An 11902-nucleotide genomic window follows, 5' to 3' on the forward strand; every position below is an offset into this window, starting at 1 on the left:
TTGGTTTCCAGGGCTGTCAGTTTCATACCTTTCCCAAAGTACTAAATTCCCACTAAATCTCTTATTTTAAATTGAAATTTTTTTAGTGTCTCAATGCTGCTTTAAAAAAAAAATCCACTGCAGATCATTGGCTTCTTTCTGATTTCTTATTCTAGTGTAGTAAAATTTAAACTATTGAGTCTCTGTTAACAAGTAGCTTTGGCATGAGGTGTTAGTTTAATCATTGGAAGTAACCATGTGTACCGTAGATCTATTCTAGTTGAGCTACCTTGGGATCTCTACAAATGCTCTCTGGCCAGTTGTTGAGGGTGGTTAAGCTTAGTAACTAATGTGCTGCTGAGTGCTAAAGCACTGGTTCTCAACTAGGGGTACATCAACTCATCTAGATATTTGCTTAGTTTTACAACAGGCTACATAAAAAGCACTTGTGAAGTTCATACAAACTAAAATTTCATACAGACAATGACTTGTTTATACTGCTCTATAGAGTATACACTGAAATGTAAGTACAATATTTATATTCCAATTGATTTATAATTATATGGTAAAAATGAGTCAGCAATTTTTCAGTAAGTGTGCTGTGACACTTTTTTGTATTTTTGTTTGATTTTATAAGCAAGTTGTTTTTAAGTGAGGTGAAACTTGGGGTATACAAGACAAATCAGACTCCTGAAAGGGGTACAGTAGTTTGGAAAGATTGAGAGCCCCTGCACTAGAGCCCTGTAGTGCTAACGAGCAGAAGGTTGCAAAGAAGTGACACGTTTTTCAGTGTCTAAGGATTTTTTTTGAATCAGAGCTGAGTGCAGATGTGTAACAGAGTGGCAGAATTGTTTGTCAGCAGGTGATACCTTTCAAAGGAAGAGGTTACTTACTGCTGACCTACTGGGGCAGGTATGGACACTAGACTGATTCCACCCTGGAGGAAAGGAAGAGAGCGGGAGTTAAGGTCTGAGACAGAGGGTCCAAGGCTCCTAAGAGAAGCCACATCACAGAATTCATATACTGTTTTGGAAATCTTTTTTTTTTCCTCTTAATGGGATTGCGGTCTTTGACTTTGAGAGGGTAGATTTGTGTTTGCTCCTGTGTAATGACTCATTTGAGAGCAGTTATTCTCATTAACACCGTACCCCACCTCCCCAGATAGAGCAATGATCTAGGGCCAGTTCAAACTACTAGCACCAGGAAACAGACAGGGAGCTTTCACACCAGGGACATTGTGGTAGGATAGCAGAAATCGCATTATGGGCCCTACCATTGCAAAGTAAGTCTTCATGATCCCTGTGGATTAGTTCTCTGGTCCCTCTGTTATACTATTCTTCACTTGCAACTTAGGGAGTAAGAAGTTTCTTCCCCCATCTCCCCTTCAAGGTTGATTAATTTTAACCTTGAGGAGAAGAGAATGAGTCTCACATTTCAGTAGGTGAAAGAAGGCTAGCTATCATTGTTCTTGGATTAACAGATAATTGTTGTTGACCAACCCATATTGGGCAAGCCTGCCAATTCCAGCAGTTGCTGCTAAAATAGCTGCATTTCCTCCTCCTAAAAAGGCGTATTTTGCCACCTTGACCCTGAGAGTGTGTGTGTTGTGAGGAATCCTTCACTGGTTGAGGTTGCTAGGAGCCTCCTGCCTTGAAATAATTAAGCAGTTGTTAATTATGTAATTGAATGCATACATGGCTCTCTACTAACCATTAACTAACCAGTCTCTTCTCCCTGCGCTACCCATGAGTCCCCATGTTGTTCCCACATTACAGATGGTGAAATTGAGGCATTGTTGACTGTCAGAAGAATTGAGTTTGTGGGATTTCAGGAGGTGGATTTGTGAAGGATCCTGACCAGGTGGAGAAGCTCTGTTTTGTTTTAAAAGCCAGAGAATGGAAAACTTGAAAGCAATTTTACAGACAGATTGAAGTTAATAGACTTCTTTAAAAACAAAAAAAAACCTTTGAAGCACATAAGTTACAGTCAAAGCCCATTTGTGGAGTAAATGACTTAAGGTGAATACAACGTGGGATTGGGGCTGGATGCTGGCATGAAGATATAAAGGGAAAACAGGAAGGACCTTGGGACCAGGAGAGGAACCAAATATATGAAGTACATGGCTATTCTTAACAGGCTGGCTTATCAGAGGGCTGTGGCTCCCAGTTACCTGGGAGCCTGGCTGAAAGGCATTCCTTAAGAGATAATGGTGAGTATCTAAGCTTCCTTGCTGGTACTGCACTAATTGGGGGAAGCATTTAGTGGTGGTCACTATCAAGGTCCTGACATGTAGACACTTTTGTATAGAAGACTACACAAGGTGAATGGAGTTTCCAGGGCCCAGAGTCACTAAGGTATTTAGACTCCTAACTTTGAAATTGGTGACAGCTAGGAGCCTAAATACCTTTGTGGATCTGGGCCTAAGTGAATATCTCCTTTAATTCTTTGGACATAGTTTGAGCACTTCAGCAGGCACCTTGGAAACTCTACATTCCACCCCATCAGCCTTAGTCACCAGCATTTTTCTGATCTAGGTGGAGCAGGTGGCTGTCCATCTCATGATTCTTCCTCCTATGTCCCCTTCCAATATCTGCTGTTCTGCCTGCTAGTCAGCCAGTAGGAAGAAGGGTTGCCTCAGACATCCATAAATCATGTTCCTCCCACAGGTGCTCCCACAAGGGACCAACAAAGGAGGATGACAGCACTGACAGGCTTGTCTGTGAGCACGTGGATCCTCCAGTAGCCTCCTTATGACCTAAAAATCTCCCTGCAGCGATTGATACCAAGGGTGGTCCAGAATTGTTCTCCTATCAGGTTTCTCAATTCTGTTGTTTCTTGCAAGGTGATGGGGATGGAATAAAAGGAGATGCCCTTCCACCTAGGTGAGGATGCTGATGCACCAAATCACCCCTCCACTTTAGACACATGGGAATAGGGTTGAAAAGACTTTGTTGAGGCAATTTACCAATACAAAGGTAGAATTATTAACATCCATGGGAACATTCAAGAGTCTGTAGCTTCCCTGCAGGAGGACTAAACAGATCAAAGTAAACATGAACCAATCAGTCAACTGAACTATAAGGCACTTGTTGGCTTTGCTTCAGGAGGTTTCATCTTCCATGCTTACTTCGGTATTGGCTCCCATTTTGCAGATAGCTACCAACAGGGGATGTCATGCAATAGCCTCCTTATCCCCTTTCAGTCTTGATTCCACCATCCTGAGACTGAAGATCCAGAGATGCAAATGTATCCTATGTGTACACTTGATCTACTCCCCCATGACACCCTTCTCTTCTTCCAGGAGCATCCTTTAAGCATCTCTGCCCTTGGCTCCTACTCTTTCCACTGACTGGGCAGTGTTGAAACCTCAAGTGGAATGGATACTTGAGGAAGATACAGCAAGTCCTCAGACAATGGCATTATTGTAGCATCTCATAAACAACAGCAAAAATGTTTTGTTGTGACCTCTTTTTCAGCCTTTACTCTTTCTCAGTTGTGTAGCTGATGATGTATTTTTGTGTTTGTATGTATAACTGACCGTGCTGTTGGCAGCCTTTTGTGTCCCTGGGGTTAGGCCCATTGGTTGATGACTCTTCTACCCCAAAGGATGAAAACCACCTGCTGGGAACTTGAACACACTCCCTCTGTCTCTCCCCTCAGTAGCTCTATCTCCTTGTGCAGCTCTGAAAAATTGTAATGTGTTTGGTTGTCTTTTAATAAGTGTGTTATGGTGTCTTTTTCTGAGTGCTGCATCTTTGTGAGAGGTGTTTAGTTCTTCCTGAAGCACAGATAGAGCGGAAGTCCCTATTTGTGTGTGATCACTGTTAGAGCTTTTGAAAATACCACATGAGTGCCCATGTGGGAGTGAGGAACAAAACGGAAGGACAGAGGTGTGGGAAAGGGCATGGACACTCGGGGACCCTGGTGGTCACTTTCTGAAAATGCTACATGTACCCAGAAGAGTCGTCAATCCTTTTTATACACCCAAACAATCATTTTCGTCTGCACAGTCTTTTGAAAATGTTATCCTTCGCTTCTGTCTCAGCTGTCTCATTTATACAAGGGAGAAAATAATATATACAATCTCATGGGGGTGCTGTTAGAATTAGCCAATATTTTTATAGTGCTTTGAAGATGAAAAGTTCAATATAAATATTTATGGGTAAATGTAAGTGCTTTTTGTAAGTTTTGTTTTCTAAAAATCAGTGCCTAATGAAAATGGCTTAAGAAGATGAGACCGCTGAACTGTGAAGTTCCTGTGGTGAGTCATAAAGAGATCAAACATAACCTTTCTATAACTTCCTGTCCTCCAGATGTCCATCCTGTCCAGACACTTCCTGTCCCACTGACCTGATTCAAAGCCCTGTGTGGCAACATTCAGCATCTTCAGGGCAGATTGCATGTGATTTCACCCGCTCTCCAGAAGTCAGGAAGATTTTTTAACATATGTATTCATTTTTTTGGTGAATCATGCAATACAAGAGAGATTTATGCCGTATCTAAACTTTATGCTCTTCCATGAACAATTTGTACCTTTTGAGATTTAAAATTAATCTCTACAAGAAAAACAAAATGCAAGTAGCCACCATGTCACATTTGCTGCCCTGTACTCATACAATGTTAGAAACAAATTACAGGAATATTTGGCACCACAGAAAATAGCTAAAATATCTATGATCTATACAAATCAATGCTACCGGCTACATGGTATAACTGGAATTTTGTTTAATGTTTTCTGGGATTATCCATTCATAGTAATTCTGCCTAAAGATATTAGTGATGCAAAATATTATGTGTATTGCTGTTCTGTTCATTCCATATTGGGCAGGTATGGCTACCATTTGCAAAAATATTTTGTGGTCTCAATCCACCACTGTTCTTGGATTCTTAGGCAGCAGTGGGGTCCTAAAGTGTTTTCCAGCTATGGTTCATTTAAGAAATTGCAATCTTTCTTCCTTACAGTTGGATTAAGGCATAGGCATTATAGGGCAGTGCCAAGGCCCCAGCTCCTGGAATCATCTGATGAACTCAGAATCTTAATTCCTTTTTTTTTTTTTTAAAGAAATTAAAATGTCAGTCCTTATGGTTGTGAAGAAAAGCTTGAAAACACAATCCAAGTGTAAGTAAAGTAGAGATGTCTGCATGAGCCTGCAGCTAGCCTGAAACAATAGCTAGGAGAGGTATGAGCTGTTCCATGTATCTCAAAGGAGACTGAGTGTTAACTACAAGATCCAGGGCTCTACAGGCCTCCTGCAAACACTGTGCCAGCAGAGGACCCCATGTGGCAGGAGGAGCACAGTAAGGAAACCTGTCTTGCCCATCGAGCAGATAACGCCTAGCTGTTGGGGTAAGAATACAAGCAGATGTTCTGCTCCCCCTGTTCCTTCATACAGACCTTGACACAATTATCAAAATCTTTGTCATCTCCAGTCTGGTCTACTGCAAAGCACATTATGTAAGACTTCCCTTGAAGACCATCTGGAAGCTATAGCTAAATCCAGAATGCAACTCTCTGCCTGCTTAAGGGGGTAAGTCCCAGGAAGCATATAACAAAAGGGCTGGATTCGGAGTGCAAGTTCACGAGAACATAAATCTTGAGGTTGCCCCAAAAACTCACAAGAAGTGTCAGGTGGTTGGTTTTTTTTTTTTTTTTTTTTTAAAACCTGTTCATGTTTTGTAGTTATCTTCTAACTCCCCTCTGTTCCTCTGCCAATGTGTGTGTGGTAATTTCACGGTGATAAGTCAATCTTTAATGCACACCTCTCCCTGTCTGCTCAGGTGGAGACTCCACTTACCCTCTCCTCGCCCCTAAGACTGGGAAACTGCCATCTATTTCTTATTGCTCTCTGGGCCCGGCAGCAGCTTTTCTCTTCCTGGGAGCCAGTGGCATCACTTCCCCAACTCCCTAGCTCTGGGCCGTCTCATCTGCCTGTGCCCCAGCAGCACCGCTGCCCCGACTCCTTCCTCCCCTGCCTCCTGTTGCCCCAGGGCCCGTTCACTCTAACAACTCCAACTTGCAACTTCTGGTGCCTAAGTTCCTTTAAAGATATGGTCCTGGGTGCTCCTAGGAGAGGGCTCTCGCTGTGGAATTCAATTCCTCTAACTGGATGTCAGAGCATGGGTTCTTCAGCTTTCAGGGCCCAGTGAAGGAGCAGCCATTCAAATGGCAATGCTCATTTTGATGGAACCATGTAATCAGAAAGCAATGGCTGTGGTGATTCATTGAGTTATCCAGTTGGGATCTGTCTGGTATTAATGTTCTGGCACCCAGGTGCTAGAAAGGAAGGTGATTCAGACATTTCTCAAATAAACTAACCCATTTTGGACACCACTTACATTTTCTTCACTCCCTCTTCTTGCCTTTTTTTGACCAAGTGAAAGTAATGTATATGCTGTGGTGAGATGTATTTTGCCTACCATTTCCTCATGAGTGACACCATGGAGTTGGATCGTGAGGCAGTTGGGGACTGGGCCACATGTGAATATGACATGGTGCCCCACGCAGGGTTAGCTAGTTGAAGAATGAGGAGTGATAAACACAGTGAGCTAGATTCTGTGTTACAACTTTTAGGAAGCAATGCACAGAAGATGCAGCCGAGAAAGGGGATGAAGATATCTTTAAACCTTCTATGTGCCTCCTGGATTCTGCCTGCCCTGGGAGTTGATGGACTCCTAGCGTAAGTTGGAACAGCCCTGGGGACTGCAGTAATTTATGGCACCCTCCCCACTACTGCATGTGGGCTGATCTGCAACCCAAAATAGCTCTAGTGCAAAGTACTCTGGGTACTCTTCCTCCATGCCTGGGAGGCCCACTCTCACCCTTGGCAGGCTTTTATTCTGGGGGCAGCAGGGAAAGGGGTAACATAGGACCACCTTCTCCCTGGAGCTGCTGCAGCTCCTTTACAGCCCTTATATATGCTGGAGTAAGGGCCAGAATCTGACCCGGTGACTCCATCTGTCACAGAGTGGAAAATGAGACACACTGCATGAGGTGACTGTACAGTAAGGGGTTTTTTAGACTACAGTGGTTTACTAAATTACCCTTTTTAACATCTGCAAAACCGTGCAACAAGTTTGGTGACTTCTCAGTCTAGTTCCAGGGTGGCCAAACCATGGCTCATGAGCCGCATGTGGTTCTTTTATAGTTAAAGTGCGGCTCTTGGAGTCCTCCCCCGGCATTCTCTGCCTACCAGCCTGTTTTGGGGGGCTCAGGGATTCTGCCCTGCAGTGGAGTGGTGGGGCTAGAAGTTTCTGTCTAGCAGGCAGGGCCAGGGGGGTCTTGTGGCTTCAACTCCGCAGGAGGTGCCTGCCGGGCCTTGGTGCTTCAGCAGGAGATGGGCTGAAGCCTTGTGCCCTGGCAGGCATGCCCCGTGGGGCTGAAGCCCCTTGACCCCACAGGGCAAAAGCCCCTGAGCCCTGGCAGGTGCGCTCTGAATTTCTGAAGATTGTGTGCAGCTTGGAGGGTCAGGAAGTTTCTCCCCACCCCTTCCCAGGGGGAATTAATGGTAAAAGTGTATCCATGTAACTAAACTACAGCATAATCTTGCATTTTTGGAAAACTGTTGCTCTGAAGAGGCTCCAGCCTGGAATAGCATTATGTACTGAAGGCTGGGATTAAAGGGCCCAAACAGAATTGCATGGAGATAACCCTTCCATTCCATTTTCAGGGGAACATTGCAGAGCTTGACAGAAGTAACAGCACAGAGCAACACTGTTTTTCCTCTAATGCTGTTCAAACAGCAAACAGAACAGAATGTTTTGAGTTGTGTCCTTTTTAGGGGCAGGAATGGAATATTGGTTTCATGACAGCTGGAAGTGGGCAATTCAGGGAGAGCAGAAGATAACTGAAGTGTAATGAGGGCAGCAGGACCCCGTTCAGGAAGAGAGAGGCAGGGACCGCCAGGGAGAGCAAATTAGGAGGAAGATGGCTAAAATGTCTGAGAGAACAGCACTCTAAGAGGAGGGAATGTGAAATGAAGCACTTGTCTCTAGCCAGCCCTATTGGTCTCTCACTTTTGTGAGCATCCTGGTCATACACACACACTTTGGTCCTATCTACAACCATGAAAACTGCCATCTTGAGTGGCTCGTTTACAACGTGCTTGTCTGTCAACGTGACTAAAAGGTGGCTCTGTAGTAGTGGAGATGAAGTATAACAACGTTGAATTTGAGTCCTTAATGATATCAAAGGTTTTGATAATTGTGTCGAGGTCTGTATGAAGGAACAGGGGGAGCAGAACATCTGCTTGTGTTCTTGATATGTGACCATGATATGTGACCATGTCTGGTTGGTTTTGTAGCGGCAGATGGGCTCTTTTTAACAAAGAAAAAGAAAACAAACAATTGTTCAGTAATTAATTTGGCCCTGGCACTAATTGTTGCCCTTTCAAAGCCTTAAATGGAAAATAAGTATCAACAGGTATTTCCAGACTCCGCCCCCCACCCTCTTTTATTTTTTTTAACTGGCTCAACCATAGTAGTGAGGATGCTAGCAGTGCTGGCCATTATACACTCAGCTCTGTCACGCAATCAAGGAAAATTGAGATGATTAATAATTCCAACATAAAACGATGGATTGTAGAGCTGCCTGACCAAGAGATGTTATGACATGTGCAGTCGCAAATTCACACACACTGTCTCTATACTTCAACTGCTCTAACAGTTTCAAAGGTGTCAAAAATCAATCTTTGTCACAATGAGAGATCTCTAGTCTTATTTGAATAAATGTCCCTTGCAAAACTTTTCTAAAAGTGGGGAGCTATGCACAGATTCCCAGCACTTCTGCAGCCAGGGGCTGGATGGGGGGTAGCCTGAAAAGCACCCACATGCCCTTTGCTTAGGATTGTGATCATGGTGGAAAGGAGTCGGTTTTGCTGGGGATGCCCTGAGTGGATTTTTGTTGCTGAATGAAGCTGCCTTTTGTGAGGAGCAGTCGTTTAAGTTCTTTGTACCAAAAGCTGGGATTTCTCCTGATGCTAGTAACCTTGTCACTAATGCCTACAGCCGGCTGAAATGTGTGGAATAGGCTTCGCTTTTCAGTGACACCTGTGTCCGCCCCAAATGTTTCTGGGTAGTTTGTAAGTTTCAGGAACAGCTGCCTCGCCCCCAAGAAAATCAGGACTGTAGTACAAAAATTGGGGAGAGGTAATCCCTCGCTAGATGGCTGCACATGCCGTGCTGCGGTGGCATACAGCTGTGCCACCGCAGCATCTACTGAAGATGCCCTATGCTGACGGGAGAGCGATCTCCTGTCGGCATTAAAAAAAAACAAAAAAAAACACCCCTGCAAGCAACATAAGCTCTCCCGCCAACGTAGCGCTGTGCACATTTAGCACTTATCCGTGTAACTCATGTTGTTTGGAGGAGTGGAATGCTCACACCCCTGAGCGACATAAGTTTTGCCGACATAGGTGGTAGTGTAAACCTAGCCTTAGGGCGTTCTCATCAGGACAAGCCCAGTGGTACACAGAGGTCTCGGGAATCATCAAACCAAGAGAGATACTTTGTACCCCCTTTGAGAATGTGAAACTACCCTCACTTGAAATGCTTCTTCCAGTGATGGCCTTTGAGACCTGGAGGACTTTTATAGTTAGTTTCCCACAAATGTGCTGGGCCAATCCTGTCTCTGATAGGTGCCTAGTTAGTACTGTCACATTTATGTCTGTAACATCAAGTAACTTGCAGGCAGCGTTTTCTGTCACTTTAATTGTAGCAATGAAGAAAATCTAGAGTATGTCGTTTCAGGAACAATTTTTCTCAGGTAGTCACTGGCCTTAGTGTGAGGTGTGCTATAATCTCCCAGAAATGTTTGACTGTTCCTTGTTTTATTGCTGAAATGTACAATCTCTTTTCCTGTCAAATTCCAAAGGCACATGAGGTGAAATAGATGCAATTTTGGTTTACTATTTCCAGGTGAGTTTTCTTCTGTACATGCACAGACTAAAGGGCTAGCTTCCACTGAATATTTCTCCATTGGTATAAAGAACCAACAGCTTGTTTTATTAGAGGAGCAGGTCTTGGCAGCCACTAACATGCAATTAACCAGCTCCCTCTGAGAGTGTAATTGGAGCTTCAAGGAATGAGCTGGATTGGCTGAGACTGAAATCACCAGTGAGCCAATTGTCTGGGAGTGAAATTGCTTGTAAATGGATTGGCTGTGATGAAAAGTGGTAAATTGCACTACCCTCTTGTTTCTTCCTGCCTTTCAGAAAAAGCCACTGGGAAACAGAAGCACATCTGCTTCCCCCAGTGATCCATGTAAGCATGATATGCCTCTCACTGCATACACATGCAGCACTGGGAGGGAAATGTGTGAACAAGGTGAGTTTATCAGACTTTACATAGAAAAAGAATGATGCAGGTTGACTGAACAGAGCTTTCTGATTCACTGGGTGCTGACTGCAACTTCTCCCACATACACACACCCTTCGTGATTACATAAAGAGAGGAGTGTCCATTTTCTTAAAGGGACACTCTCAAATAGCTTCCCTACATGTTGGTTTTGCAAATAAAAGGAAAGGCTTTGACAAAGCCTGGTATTAATAGGTTTTTTTCTTCTAGGATGTACTTTTAAATGTTGATAGTTTTATGTAAAAAAATCCACTACACTTTAGAAGACCCAAATCCAGAGTACGGTGCTAGTGACTGTAAATGCAAATATTTAGAAACAGAAAATGAAACGAATTAGATGTAATTGTCCAAGTTCAGTGAAGCCCAAAAAATAAACACAGCGTAAATTAATGGTAAAAAGTCAATTAGATTTTTTTTAAAAAAAAGAAAGGACTTTTGGTTTTTAATCTGCTGTGTTAATGTAGTTCAGGATCATATTCACAAATCATTTTTCTCTTGATCACATTTCTTTACATGTTTATTATAATTACGTGTTGCCATCTTTTATTATATTGCAAGCTTATATTGCTACACCATATGTTTTGTTAGTAGTTGCTATGTAAAAGAATTAATACCTTGGCCACAAAGACTTAACTCCTTGGTATGACATGTTGCATTCAGGTCTCACGTTCAACAGCCGTTAACTATAATAACAATTATATATAAAAAGCGTAGTTCTGCTCTGACATGAGACTTCTGGGGCTACATGTTTACTGTACCTCTGCTTCTGTCTCTCACATGTTCTGTTTACTCCCTACTAGCCCTGCAAATGCATCCTGGGCTTTGAGGCCAGAACTTTTGATAGAGCTCAGTGCCCATAATAAGGCCTAGATTTTCAAAAAGTTCAACACATAATGTGTCTTTTGAATGCTGAGAATGTTTGGAAAATGACCTCCGGGAGTCAAACTGAGTTCTTTTCACCTCATCCAGCCTCCAGTAATAAGGGGACAATGTCACTTGTGCAACCTTATTCTCTTCAGTGGGTTTGCATGGCTGTAACAGACTGGCAGATAGAGAGCATCTGTTGATGAACTAGACTCCAGCTCACTCTTCCTAACTGTAGCCAGGGTTAACAAAAGTAAAAAACAATGAAATCTTAGGCCTTGTCTACACTACCAAGTTTTGTCACCAAAAACTGCCTTTTGTCGACCAAACAGTGCGTGCATACACACTACGATGCAACTTTTGGCGGGAAAGATGCCCGGATTTGGCAAATAAATATGTCCACCCTGATGAGAGACTTACGTCTTTTTCCTCTACATTTTTCTCCACAAAGTGCCAGTGTAGACCTAAGTTCCCTGTAAGTTGCGTGGCCGCGCAGCAGCCTATTTAGCGCCGCACAGGCGCTCAGGGCGATGGCGGGGTGGGGAGAGGCGCCTCTCCTCACCGGTCCCAGCCCAGCCCGGCCAGTAGCAGGTTTATAATGGTAGTAGACCCATGCTCAGTAGGGGCCCTACCTGCTTGGTGCTCCACTTCACTGGCTCCTCTCTTCTCCTCTCCGGCCCTTCCCCAGTGCTCCTCTAGGCCTTTGGGC

This window comes from Eretmochelys imbricata, chromosome 1 (assembly GCF_965152235.1).
Source record: "Eretmochelys imbricata isolate rEreImb1 chromosome 1, rEreImb1.hap1, whole genome shotgun sequence".
NCBI classification, from domain to species: domain Eukaryota; kingdom Metazoa; phylum Chordata; order Testudines; family Cheloniidae; genus Eretmochelys; species Eretmochelys imbricata.